Source organism: Solanum stenotomum, chromosome 6 (genome assembly GCF_019186545.1).
Source record: "Solanum stenotomum isolate F172 chromosome 6, ASM1918654v1, whole genome shotgun sequence".
Taxonomy (NCBI): Eukaryota; Viridiplantae; Streptophyta; class Magnoliopsida; order Solanales; family Solanaceae; genus Solanum; species Solanum stenotomum.
Genome location: NC_064287.1, coordinates 6895970 through 6911111, shown reverse-complemented (window position 1 = coordinate 6911111; position 15142 = coordinate 6895970). Strand labels below are relative to the sequence as shown.

At 34.1% G+C, this 15142-nt stretch overlaps 1 protein-coding gene and 1 pseudogene across 3 annotated transcripts in view; both read right to left on the bottom strand.

Moving 5' to 3' along the window:
• The window catches only part of LOC125869300 (phosphomannomutase-like), a 99062-nt gene that overhangs the window by 37183 nt on the left and 46737 nt on the right, over positions 1-15142 (bottom strand). The window lies entirely within an intron of this gene.
• On the bottom strand, positions 9353-13255 carry LOC125868439 (phosphomannomutase-like; annotated as a pseudogene).

The following is a 15142-nucleotide window of genomic DNA, read 5'->3' as shown; positions in this document are numbered from 1 at the left end:
CATGCCGCCTACGTATCTCATTCTTGAGAATCTAGTTCAGACGTAGTTCATTACAAGAGATAATTTTCTAACTACAGAACATACGATGATTACAAACAAACGATGTGATTACATGGAAAGAAATTAAAAAAAACTCTGAATCTTCAAATATAATAGCTCTTGATAGCATTTGCGTCGATTGGCAACTTGAGATGAATATCTATACTCAACTACGACATGATCAAGCAATGTATTATCTAAGCAAACTGATGAGTTTTCTTTTCTGAGCTTCCATTAGATAGACATTGATTCGTGTTTCTTTGACACATTCATTTTCTTCTAGATTCACAATTTCTGTCTCATCCAGATTCACAATTTCTTTGAAAAGGTGTTCGAAAATCATGATCTCCTCGTCATGTTCTTCAAACTCATCTTCATCTACCTTATTTTGGTCATTCATCTTGTGGCATAATATGATATTGATAGGTTTAACAAACAAAATATTTTGACTGAAACAATAACAAAGTCGGTTGGATAGAAAAATTAAAGTAAGTAAATAAATTTTCGCGATAGAAGAGGATTTCATTGAAAACAAGGAAATACGAACTATGGCCATGACCATAAGTCATTTTTCCTTTTTCAAAACATTACGAGGGAAATTAAAACATAATTAATTAAAAATGACATAAAAGATGGGTTCCAGGCCTCATTCTGACTACCACCGATTTTAGAAATAACATAAAATTCATCTTTGTCTATCAAGATGAACGAGGGACCAAAAGCGGAGTGGAAGTCCAATTAGGAACTTTCTCCATTGGCTCGGCGTCTCATATGCTTGATGACTCAATCATCTCATCAACCATAACATCACCTTCTTTAGAAAGACCCCTAATTCCTTCTTCAAGATCGTCATCATTGACATATTCCTGTACCAAAAAGGACTGATACAAATGAGGCAAAGCCTTTGGTGGAACATAATTAGTTTCTGTCACGACCCATGGGTACCCCCTAGATGTAACATGGTCCTTTTAATGATGTGTGGCTAAAACCCCATTCTTAGGGGTGTGATCATGTGATTATTTGTTCTAATTAGCTTATGGGTATTGTTGTTTACTGATTTAAATGTTGAGTTGAAGTGGGTTTGATTGATAGATGTGTATTCACTCATGAATTGTAGTTGCAAATGTGATTCTAGCTTAGAATTCTGGGCTTGCTTGAGAAAGAGGTTCTAGAATTAAGGTTATCGATTGATGATTGTAGTGATTGGGTTAAGTGGGTTCAGCTCGAGAGAGTGAATCTTAATTCGATCCTACCTATCTAGCTCGAGAGAGTAGAAAAATTGAGGTATTGGGATGTTTATAATGTTATGCTTGTCGAGGTTTGAGACAACTCGCTTGAATCGTAATAGTTGTTCGAGAGAAAGCTATTGCATATATAGTCTAGCCTACCTACTAAGATTCAATAATTGCTAGTAAATTATAATAACCCATATAGCGAAATTAGCCTTTAATCGATCACATCCCCGAGAATCCCTCTCTACTTATCTATTCCCCTATTTTCATAATTTTCATAGTTGTTAATTGACAAACCTAATCCCCCCCATCTGATATTCATTGTCAATCCTTATAATTTACTTTGCTTGGCTTTGATAATGTCTACTTCTATAACCGGTTAGAACACACTCTTTACTTCTTAATTGAATTATCTACCGTATCACTCCCTGTGGGATTGACCGCAGCTCTTTGTTAGGTTTATACTAGATTACGATCGCCTACACCTAGTATTAGATGAGGTGTAGTTGAGAGTTTATAAAAAAAATGACGCTGCTGCGGGGACTGGTGTTTAGAATTCTCTTATTGAAGGTTGGTTGTGATCTTATTGTGTTATAGTTAACCTATTTACTTTTGTTTGTTATCTTTGAGCAGGTGACGAAATGAGTTTCAACAGAAGCAACTCCAGTTAGCTGGGACACAATGACGACATCGGAAAACTTAAACAATGTGAATGAAGTACATTTGGGTTGTGTAGGTGTTATTCGATTGCCTCCGGTCGAGGAAAATGTTGTGTTCCACGTGACAAGCACGATGTTGCAATTATTGCAAATGAAAGGGTTGTTTGGAGGCTTGGCTCATGAGGATCCCCATAACCATATCCGAAATTTTGTGGACGTTTGTGGCCCTTTTTCTTTCAAGAACATCTCCTAAGAGTTTGTTCGACTTCAATTGTTCCCTTTTTAACTGATGGGGGAGGCAACTAAGTGGTTACCCAACCTACCAAGAGACTCCATTACCACTTGGGATGAACTTATGAAAGCGTTCTACATAAGGTTGTTTCCTCCTTCGAGGATGATGTCTTCAAACGCTTGGATGGTAAATCGATCCACGAGACTTGGCTGCGATTCTAGAAATTGCTACTGCAATGTCCGACTCACAGAGTCCCAAAAAACGTCTTGTTACAACATTTCTATTAGAGTCTAGATTCGGTGAACAAAGGTGTGGCAGATCAACTTGTCCAAGGGGGAATCATGTAGCAGACATTCGAAATTGCATCCACTTGTCTTGATGGCATGACCAAACTCAATCGTGCTTGGTATACGAGAGAGGATCAAGTGTCTCCTTTAACCTTTAGGATGACCAAGGAAAAAATTAAAAAGGACCAAGAGCGAGATCAAAACAGGGCCAAGATGATGACCCAAATGGATTTGTTGTCAAAACATCTCATGGGTAGTGGTCCTAAAGCAAGTTCTAATGGACGTAGGGAAAACAAGTTCTAGAATTAGCATTGCACATTGATTATGTCCTCCAACGCACTTTATCACCATCCCACCTCTGTACCCCTATCTCACAACACCACCCATATCCTCATGTTGGTTCGATTATATACAAATACTTTTAAAATAATATTTTTGTTACTTGCATACCGAACACACCCTTAGTAATAGAAACAAAGGGAACAATCAAACTAAAGCAACAAATACAACCAAGAGCAATCGTACTATACCTTTTTGGGTGTTGCTAGATTTCCATCAACATCAAACAGAGCAATTAAACCAGTTTTCCTTGCAGCCATTTTTATCTTTCTATACTTCTCACCAACTCTTCAATGCATTCAATGGCCAAACATTCACCCTTATCAGCTACACTTGATAAAACCAAAATAAAATCCAATACAAAAGTTCACAAAGATGAAATGAAACAAATCAAATTATATAATCACAATATATAGTTGTACTGATTTGTACAACACATTGGGCGGTGGTACTTTGCGTACTCACTAGAAAGAAGTATTCAACAAGAAGACAAAATAAAGCAAAATCAGTTACAGAAAATGCAAAATTTACACCGATTAAAGAAGAGACGTGCAAGTGAGCAATTTTCCACCGCTTGCATTCATTGGCTTACCTCAGCAAAAATTAGTTAGGAGAATCGAACGCAAATTTGAGATCGAATGTGGATATTGGGATTGGTGGTGTGGTTGTGTTCTTTTCACTCAAAGGCTGCCCACTTAAGTTTTTAGATCTATGTCCCAATATATGTTGAGTCTATGTGGTTGGTTGTGCAACGTATTCTTTTTTTATAATGTGTCATATATAGTAATATATTGTATTGTACTAAGTTTGAATAGGTTGAATCGCTTTTCGTGGTTACGTAAGGTAATGTTGATGATAATTCTACAAGAGAATATGTATGTTGTAAAGTATTATGGTATAAGGTAAAGGATAAATAGAATTATTAAATATTCCCGTTTCAAAATAATTGAATTGTTAAAACATTTTTCATATTTTAAATTAACTTAATTGTTCAATCTTCAAAACTACTTTTAGAGTATTCTTTCATTTGAATTTTCTACGTAATGAGATCAAGAAACTTTTATTGCTTTGAATTATTCTAAAGAGTAATTTGACAATAATTAATAAAGGCAAAAATGAAAAGTAATATCTAATTTATATCCTAATCTTCTTTTTTTAAAGGTGTGAAACACTCCAACAATTCAATTGTTTTGAAATGGATGGAATGATAATTAAAAATAAAATGAGAAGAAACTATTAAGGTAATGACACAATTAATATCAAATCGGTTGTTACACAAAATAAGTTTTTTCCTTGTTATCTGATATGAATTCAAACGATATGATATAACAAAATTTAAATAACAATCAAAACAGACATTACTACTAAACTAACAATACAATACAACTAATAACACCCATTTGTATAACTATACAGATTTTTGGGACCATTATTGTGAGAGAGGAAACAACAAACAAGACACATTTGAAGTTTCCAAGTTTTAGAATTATTGGGTATAGGATTGGGCGTTCGGTAGGTTCGGTTCGGTTTGTAAATGTCGGTTTGTTTTTTGGATTTCGATTTGGCAAAAATGTGAAACCAAACCAAACTGAAAGAAATTCTATTTGGTTCGGTTATTACAATTTCGATTGGGTTTATTTCGGTTTGGTTTTTTATTTAACCAAATTTAATTAACAGTGGTTTGTGGCTATGTTGTTGGTCAAATAAATCAACAATCAGCACTAACAGTAACACCTACCAGCAAATCAGAAGCATGTTATTGATTGTTGATACATTTTTTACAAGAGCTTTTGAAACCATACAAGTAAGAAGCAAATGCGAACCAATACATTGGATTTCACAAATATTAAATGAAACAAATCCAATTATGTAATCGCAATATATAGTTGTACTCATTTGTACATCACAACGATCGGTGACACATTGCGTACTCACTAGAAAAAAAGTATTCAACAGGATGATAAAATGAAGCAAAATCAGTTACAAAAAATGCAAAATTTACACCGATTGAAGAAGAAGAGACATTCAAGTGAGCAATTTTTCACTGTTTTATTGTGCATTTATTGGCTTACCTCAACAAAAATTGGCTCGGAGAATTGGATGCAGATCTGAGATCAAATTGCCTTTGAGTAATTTATAGTGTGGATATTGGGATACCGGGTTGAGGTGTTTTTACTCAAAGAGTGCCACTAGCATTTTTTAAGATCTATATGTCTGAATATTTGTTATGTGGTTTCTTTCAACTAGTATCCAATTATATTGTTCCAACTCATTCATTTTTGTCATAATGTTGCTAAAATCTTATAAATTTGGGAATAGTAAGTGCTTCTTATTCTTAATCAGATGTTTCGGATTTAAGAATCTATTTGGAAAATCATTTTGGTAATTGGATTTGATATAATTGGGTGTAATTACATTGTATGTTCTGTTTGGTTGATTATGTAATTACTTGGTTTGTGTGTAATTGACAAGGGTAATTATACTCTCCAATTTTCAAATCTGTGAATTGCTGGTAATTACTACTCTAGTAATTACACTAATTTCAATTACCAGGTGGCTTTTCAAATCGGCCCTAAATCTTTTTGGGTATGAAATTGTCTTTGTTAGGGTGTACTTTACTCATAATGTGGGGTTTTTTGTTGTGAATTTAGATTTAGTCAGGCTCCAATATGGAATCGGACACTGGATTGGAGATCAAAAAAATAAAAAAATTGTCATTTATCCATGGTTAATTAATACGGTTCACTTACTTGTCCACTAATTTAAAAATAGATTTTTCTTTTTTATCGTCCTTTTTAAAATATTAAGAAAAGATAATTATTTTTCTTCTATATTTTATCCTTTAGCATTAGTTATTATTTTCCAAGATCTAATACAAAATATTAAGTACTAATTTTTAGAAATAATCTAGTAAAATACTATGTTGATTATTATTTTTTAATGTGTGTGTCAACTAAATATGACAAGTAAAAGTGAACAAAGGGAGTAATTAATATTATATGATTCAATTTAAGTATTTTACGTTTTTTAGTTTGTCTCCAAAAAAGTCTGTATATTGTAAGTTTTCTAATTATAATATTCTACATGATAAATTTATGACACAGGATCTACAAGACTATACACATCTTTTATTGAGATCATAAAATTCAAAAGACTTTTTTTATTTCTTAAACTTCGTGCCTAGTCAAACTTAAATTAGGACTGAGGGAGTATATATTTACTATATGTTAAATTATTACTCTCTCTGTCCCTTTTTACCTGTCCAATTTTAATTTTTTACTTGTCCATTTTTACGGCTGGGTGTTCGGTCAGTTCGATTCGATTTGTAAATTTCGGTTCAGTTTTTCTATTTTTGGTTTGGCAAAAATGTGAAACCAAACCAGAATGAAATAAATGCGATTATTACAATTTTGGTTCTGTTTATTTTGGTTAGATTTTCGGTTAAACAAAATTTAATTAATAGTGGTCTTTAGGTTGTGGCTTGTGGTTGTGTTGTTCAAATAATACAACAATCAACATTAACTTCTATAACAATCAACACTCAACAATACTCTCCAGACTCCAACAATCTATGCCATATAGTTTGGCTTTTGCCTTCAAATTTCAACAAACATTTAACTTGCAAAATACCATATGATTGACTAAAATATTCAAACAAAACTGATAATTCTTTTCCAAGCAGTCCAGCCGACAACAACATTAACAAACTAGGCGAGTATAAGAATAAAAAGACTATCAAGAGTCAAGACAACAACACTAGAAAATTCAACAAACTTTTGTCCAGCCCTAAAATAGAGTTTGTTACAAACTAAAGTCCAGCTACCAGTAGGCATCATAGAAATTTGCAGCAATCGAAAGATTTAGAAAACTAACAAAACATTATTGCAACCTCTAGTGTGTGAACGATAAAAAAGTAAAAAAAAAACAAGAAGAACAACAATTAGCCGTACAAGACATTACTGATTACAAACTAACAGTAACACCTACCAGCAAATCAGAAACATGTTATTGATGGTTGATACATTTTTATCAGAGGCCTTGAAACCATACAAGTAATAAGAACATGCGAAGTAATACATTAGATTTACTCGGTACAATTACTGTTTTAGGATGATACTAATTTAGGAATAGTGCATATGTTGTATTATTTTTATTTGATTTTTTAAAAGCCAATAATTGGTAGAAAAGTCAGTTAGAATAATTTGTAACAAAGATGCGGCAACAAAAAATGAAATCGAGATGGAGGAAACCACACGAGAGAGCAGATACACGGTCAAGATTGACAGGGAAGTGTCCTTTAAGGGGATGCTCATCACTCCATATTCAAAAAACAGTCGATTCATAAACAACATCAAGGACAAAATCGAGAGGAGGATATGTTAATTGATGAGCCAATAGGGAATGTGAAAACAAACACGGAAAGCACAATCCCCACAAACGAAGGAATGGAGACGATGAGCACAGACCTTCGAGGCGCGAGTCGCGAGCACTAAGCAGTTGCAGGTTACGAGCACTCAGCAGTCAGAAGGAGCATTATCTTCATGCATCACATAAAAGTCATCATCTGTTGCGGTTCTCAAAGAAGTGTTATGTTCATGCATCTCGAGAAAGATCTTCATTCATTGGGAGAATAATCAGTCCTACGCAGGGGTACAATCCTAAGTTATGCTTCCAAAGAAAATATTTGTCCTTGATTTCTTGTCATCTTCGGATGTCCACGCTTTTGGATGGAATAGCAGCTTGTAGAGCTCCTTCTTCGACTACAACAAACAATTAGAACTCTCTACCCCAAGAAACAATGGTTTGCCAAACGACGTATACATTCTTTAAATTTAAACATATAGGAATGATTGTCTTTTTATTGACCAATGGGCCAAATAGACACAAGGTGGGCTTCTAATGGGCCCAACACGCCTTGGATGTTGGGTCATCTAGTTCAAATGCGCTAAATTGAGGGATTTGGTTTTGCTCTACGCTAGTTGACTAAGAATGACTTTTGAAAGACCGAGAACTCAAGCAGACAACTTAGGCTAGAACTATGACAACCATTGGACGCATGACTAACTAATAAATTGTTAGTCATTCTGTAAAGAGTTATGTATAAAAAAGACCACCTACGGTATCGCAAAACTGTTCTCTAATATACTGCATTTAATGTCCTGGTGACGAAAGATGCCACGGATGCAAAATGACAGTTAATAGAAATTATAACAAGTAAAGCATAGATAAAACAATTCAACAATTATCAATAAAAAGTCAAATAGTCAAGTAATTATGGTTATAACTTAATTAAATCTCCAGTAGAGTCGTCATTTCTATTTTATCGTAAAATAAAGAAAGACTTTAATTTTCAAAAATCAATTTAACTTACGTTTTAAAGAAAAAACGATTTTCAAAGAGAGTCGCCACTTAATTTTTTGAAAGAAATTAAGAAAACTTATTAAATTTTCAAAAGATATCCTCTTTGGAGTCTAAGAACGTGTAAGCAGATTTTGTTGTGAATAGACCATCCGAAGTTAGATGCCACACGATTTTATCATCAATGGATCTCGTGCTAGGGACATAAGTATTGTGTATAGAAAAAAAATGAGGTACTGGGGTAAGGAGAAGGATAATCTATTAAAATTCTAAACCCCATTGATGAGAAGGTCTTTGATCTTAATATTTTTCTCATCTCGATTTAGAGGACCTTGAATACAACTTCTAATGCTATTTAAGAAAAGATATCCAAATATCATGCCAAAAGTTAATCGAACAACCATTATTGACGACCTATGAGGTAGCTTTGTTACAAGTTTTCATCAATTAAGGATACACTTCCAGGTGGATGATGAATTAGCTCTAAGGGATCTGTTTGGTTGAAGTCTATATTAATTAGTGGGCAATAGGGTTATTATTCTTTTTCTAATAGTGGTGTTTCACAACTTGATTACTTGAACCAATCCTAATTCATTACCCATTGTACCAATCTTGTTACATTGTAGATAGCTATGGTGAGAGTAAAAAAAAAGAGTTATTTAAAGAAAAGAACTCCTCTCATGAAAAGGATTATCATAGAGAAAACAAAACAAAACTCTCTTAAAAGTAAATGATGATTCTTGAAAAATCAACAAGAAAACTCAAAACAGTCACAAAAATTTTAACACTGACAAATCCACAATCCATGACAAGAAAAAAGAGTTCGAATTGCCAGCACTCATGACAATCGAGTCTCACCTATCGATCCCATGAATTACTCTGTTCTGGTAAATTCATCTGACTACTCATGAGAGGGTATATCATCAGTATATCTCATTGTATATTTGACGAAGCAGAATGCTGTCTAGCTAAAAAAAAAGACTGAAACTTTAATATACACAACTGAATTCTCTTGAAGCTTTCTCGACTGAAAGAGACTATTATTGAGCTACCTATTTGGATGCAAAGTTTGGATTTCAAGAAAAAGTACTACAGTCATGTTATAATTTTGATGAGAAAATTCAATACAAGAATTATTGCAATTATTCATTTTTGTCATGCATAGAATACAAGCATACAATCGTGTATTAGCGAACAACAACAAGCTCAAGAACTTCTATTATCCTTGTTGAGGAATAGAAAAGAACATGGTTTCAATGTCTCCTCCGAGCTAGTAACTGGGAAAAGATAAAAGAAAACAAATAGCAGGTAATGTGATTCCCTTAGTAATTATGCAAGAGAATAACTATTCAAACATCAAAAGAATGAAGTTTTAGGCAAACCTGTGTGACCCACAGTTCTCTCAGACTCATAGATCTCATGGTCATTTCCTCCCTATTCAATAAAAATCACAACTCTTATATCAGTTCGAACATGAAAAGAGAACTTCAAGCACGACAGTAACTAAAGATTACCTTGTATGTTTTGTCTCCGAAAAAGTGAATTTCATTAAATTCTTTAAGGTATCTCAACTAATAAGTCTTGTCCCAACCTTGGGGAAAAACATGTCATGACCAAGATCCCCAAATCATCTATCAGTAATATACTTAAAACATTCAGCGGTCAATGAGCACAAGAATAGATTTAAGGATGCTTACATCAAAATTAATTTGTCCTCCAATGGAGAAGTTGAGATTAAAATGTGCAAACTTTTCTCTGAGCACTGATACCATAGTTTCCCGAATCTTCTGTACCCAATTATAGTTTCAATTGTCTTTAAATCATAGAAAAAAAATTCTATCGGAGGTACATTAATGCAAAACATATATTCAATACTAGAAAAATTATCTATACCTTGTCATACTTTTCAAATTTATCCCTTTCTTCCTGACTATAGTTCCTCCCAATAGGTGAGACATTTAGCATGCCACTTCTAAACTCAATGAATGTTCCTCTGCAAAGAAGAATGATTAAGAAGTTTGCCACAACGAAGTAGATAATTTAACCTTTGATCTATGTTTGCTTGGATCCTTCAAAAATGTCGTCGGGTGTGTGTCGGGTCCTCCAAAAACAATTTTTGGAGGATCTGGCAGAATGGCATGGGTGCGGCGGCATTTTTGGAGGATCCAAGCAACATAGACTTTGATATGCTCACCTCTTTATTGGAATATCCAAGTCAGCAATGTAATGGAGGGTAAAGTTTATAAATTCCTGCATATCATTTGCATCCCATCAAGATATTTCTTGGCCATCTATGTATAAACTCATTTATACTTCAATTGGGTGAACCTAACTATAAACATTAAGTCCCACCCAATTATATGCAACATACACACACAATTAACTCTTTAGGGAATGTGTAATAACTTGGTTTTCAGATTTTCGTAAACTATCATAAACATTTCTTCGAACTTTACGAAATACCACGTCAGAGTAGTTTTTCAAAAAAGTACAAATTACATAGTAATCTCTCTTGTTTGCTCTTGGGCAAATTATCCTTCACCTTAGAGATAAAGATATTACAGAGAGACTAATTTATCACTTCAATGAAATTATTTTCCATAAGTTAAACAAAAAATAATTAGAAGGATCACTAAGCCTTTATTGAACTGCAGTTGGTTGGGTATGCTTCCCTCTTTGAACTATTACAAAAATAAAACATTTCCTCGTTAAATAAGAAAAACACATTGACTAACCTTAAGCTTCGCGTCCCCAGTTTATCGCTTCAAGCTCTGCACGCACACCGGGAGTTATGTCATTTCATAACAAATCACCCTACTAATTAAAAACTAAGGAGAACGAAAGAAGCGATGCACATTGAAGATGGGAAGAAAGAAAATTTCTTAGAGTTGTTCGGTAGTTCCATATTTCATGAGACTATTATCTAGTTTAAACTTGGTACGAAGTGCTTAAGTAGTGGCAACAAGGATGTTGTTTTTAGTTGATAAAAACAGTATCTAAAGATTTTGTTTCGTCACAAAGTAAATATGCACTCACAAGCAATATTATAGAGATATGATATCAAATTCAAGTCAGTAAAATTACCTGTTCGCAATAAGCTTGCCATCTTTATGTGCTACAAGATGATTTCAGAGAAAACATAACCATAGTCATTTGTAACTGCATCACAAATATTAGGAAGATCAAAATGTTATCATTCTCAAGAAATTCTTTTAGATAGGTTAGTTAATAGACACATATAGGGAACCAAGGGACATGCATGACCTCAAAGATTGTTTAGCACTAAAGTTGGGCAGAAAAAGGTACATTTCAACAGGTAACATGGAGCTATAACCATAAGACTACGTATGCCTTTCTAGTGGAAAGGTCTTTTCATTTTTTAAATCAAAAGATAGTTCAGTGCTCATGGCTAGTGAACTCATCGTTCCACACTTCAAATATTTCCTAATACTACAAGAAATTTTAGATACTGAGCTAGAAACATGAGCTCTAATAAGTTGAGGTAGCACATTTCTTCATCCCAACTCCAAGTTTAGGATATATGATAGTTAAGCTAACAAGTATTACCAAGCTGCTCTAATATCTTGACAAGGTCAGAACCTCCAACAACTCTAACAGTAACAACCTGCAGGTTGACAAAATTGTTAAGACAAAGAATCCTTGAGAGGAAAAATAAAATATAAGTGGAAAAGAGAGAGAAGAATAAAAGAGTATAGCAGAAGAATCATCTATATTTCTAAGTTCCTGCATGAATTTCAACATTTGTGGAAAGAATTCCTGAAATTTTGATGTAAATTATCCAAAGAAGAATTGTTTTTTTAACCCGTTTTGGCCATCAAGCCATTTATTAATTTCATGCCCATTGGGCTAATGTTCAAAAGATGGATCAAAATTGACCCTACAAAAATAAATAAAAAAATAAAATAAATAAACAAACCAAATAAATTCTATTTCTAAAAGAACTAAAATGAAATTAGAAATTGGAACTGTCCAGACACTTTATAGTCAGCCATCTCCTCACCGATTTTGTGCTGGTAAGGACCATTTCTAACTTGATGCCGAGATCCTGCCACCAAGGTATATCCTTCATCCTCTCTTTTTGATTTCCTTCATTTTGTGTTACTATTTGTTGTTCTGAACTCTGTTTGTTTGGTTTATATATCGTATCCCTGTGATTGTTGGGTGAGCTCTCTCTGTTGGGATTTTACTGATTTCCATTGATTTCTAAGAAGTAGAATGAACATCATATGATGTTGATACCACCACTGCTCAATCATCAATTTGGTCAGTGTTGCCCCTTCTATTTGAGTTGTCTGTTTTTTGTGTTTACCGTAGTGGCTCACCATTTGTAATTGCATGTATGTCCATGTCTTATTGTTCTACTTTTGTCCATTTTGATATGTTTTGTTTATATTTGTACCTGCAAAATTGAGCAAATTTTTAGTAAAAATCAGATCCTCATAATTCGCCTTTCTGAGGATTTGAAATTGAGGAACAAATTTCCATTGATGCACCTCCTCTGCTTCTAATACATGTTTATTTTCTGCATTGTTTGATTCTTAGATAGGTTACCACTAGTTTATCATTGTTCTCTATTCTCTTGCCTTGAGATTCTAATTCTTGAAAACGGTTCACCCGAATTGTCCCTTTCTATAGGGCTAGGTTAGCTAGGTAATTGGCTAGTTTGTTCCCTTCTCTAAAAATGTGTGATATAATCAATGTTTTCCCTTGCATGAGCTTCCATATTTCCTACAGAATATTCACTACTTTCCATGGTATTTCCACTCTCTCAATGTTTTTAAGTACTAGAGAATCAATTTCTATAATCACCTTGTCTAGTTGTGATGTCTTTTTGTACTTTAAAGCATGTAAGAGTGTTGTTGTTTCTGCTTGTGTATTAGCACTTAAAGGTTCATCAATCTCCTTAGCCTGAGCTTGTATGATATCCGCTTTCTTATTTCTCACACAGAAACCCTAGGAGCTTCTTCCTAAGTTTCTTTTTGATGCTACATCAATATTTACTTTAATCCAACCAGTATATGGTGGTCTCCAAATAACTCTAGTTACCTTTATTGTTGGATTATAGTTGTGAATAACCTCTACCACCATTGCCCATTTGTATGGGATGTACGTGCAGTTTCTCCTCCTAGTTTTCATGAATTGAATCAATGTATACATAATTTGATAGATCACCTTGTTATATTCCCATGTCTTATTGTGTTTCTCCTTTTCCACAACTCCCATACTATGATAGAATGGACAACCTGAAATATATACTTAATCTGGTGATGTGCATCGATCTCCCACTATAAATTAATAACTTGGGATAGATGCATGTTCTCCACGTTGATTCCTACTAGCCCATAGAAGTGCTTCCATACCATTTGAGCTACGGGGGAGTGTAGGAATACATGAGAAGTGTCTTCTACTTTAGGATTTTCACAACAATAGCATCTTGAAGAGAATTGAATTCCCCACTTCTTCAATGTATCATCTAGATGTAGTTTAGATTTCCACATGAAAAAATAGATTTTAATAGGCATGCCTTTGATCCACATGAGGTTGTACACCTTGTTAACTTCTTTTTTTTGTCTTACTTTCTGGAATGCAGTGCTTACTGTAAAATTTCCCCTAGATTCCAATTCCCAATAAGGTTTATCAAACTCTTCAGTGTGACTGATTCTTTATACAATGTGATCTGCCAAATCTTGAGGAAGTAATTATTTTAAAGTTTGTTCATTCCAATGACCTGTTTCTGCCACTTCTTTGACTAGAATAACTATTTGGTCGTACTCAAATTCTTGGGGAATAATTTTATATAGAGCACCCAAACATGTCCAATTATCTAGCCAAAAATTAGAACCACCTTGCTTAATTGACCACCAAATTTCAGGTTCTACTTCTTCTCTGCATTTAATCATTTTCTTCCAGATATATGTGCTTGTCTTAGCTTGTATCACCACTGCATGATGTTTCTTCAAATTTTTGTTGCTCATATAACTTCTCCACAATGATTCTTTAGTTCTCATGTTCCACCATAGCTTTGCAAATAGTGCGTTAGATATATCTTGAAGACTTCTGAAACCCACCCCACCTTCTTCATATGGATGACATAATGTTGTCCAAGTTGCCAAGTGTTTACTAGAGTTTCCAACTGAGTCGCTCCAGAAGAATTTAGCAAACATTCAGTGTAGTTGGGCTATGACTCCAGCTGGAGGGTCACATGTTGATAAGAAATGAATAGGCATACTATTCATGACACATTTTATCAAAGTTGTCCTTCCTTCTATAAATAAGAGTTTTCCTGTCCAGGAACTCAATCTATTTTGGACTTTATCCAAAAGTTCTTTATAGAAAATATTTTTTCTCCTACTATAATACATTGGCACACCCAAATAGGTGAAAGGAAAATCTTTCTTTGGAATTTTTGTCACAACATATACCTGATCCACTAGAGCTTGGGGGGTGAGATAATGCATGAAGACCGCACTTTTTGCTTTGTTAATCAGTTGTCCACTTACCTTTTCATACACTAACAAGGTGTTCATTATCAACTCTAAAGAATATTTTTCTACTGATGCAAATATGATAATATCATCTACATAAGCTAAATGGTTCACATATGGACTCCACTTTGGCATTCCATACTCCTTGTACCCCTTTTTACAAAGAAGAAAAATCAATATCGTTATGGGGGTAATTAAATGTAACACCATATATCCGAAAAGGGAAATGAACTAGATTTTGGGAAGTTGCAGGTGCCAGCCACGGAGGCCAACCACTGCCCGTGGGTTGAACCACGGACCGTAGGTAGGTCCGTGGGTTGAACTACGGACCGTAGGTAGGTCCGTGGGTTGAACCACGGACCGTAGGTAGGTCCGTGGGTTGGCCACCCTGCCTAAATGGTTTATTTTTTGTTCTGCCGATTCTTCATCTTGATATTTTTCTTTAGTTATTATTTGTATATCTGTTTCAATCATTGATATCGTATTCATT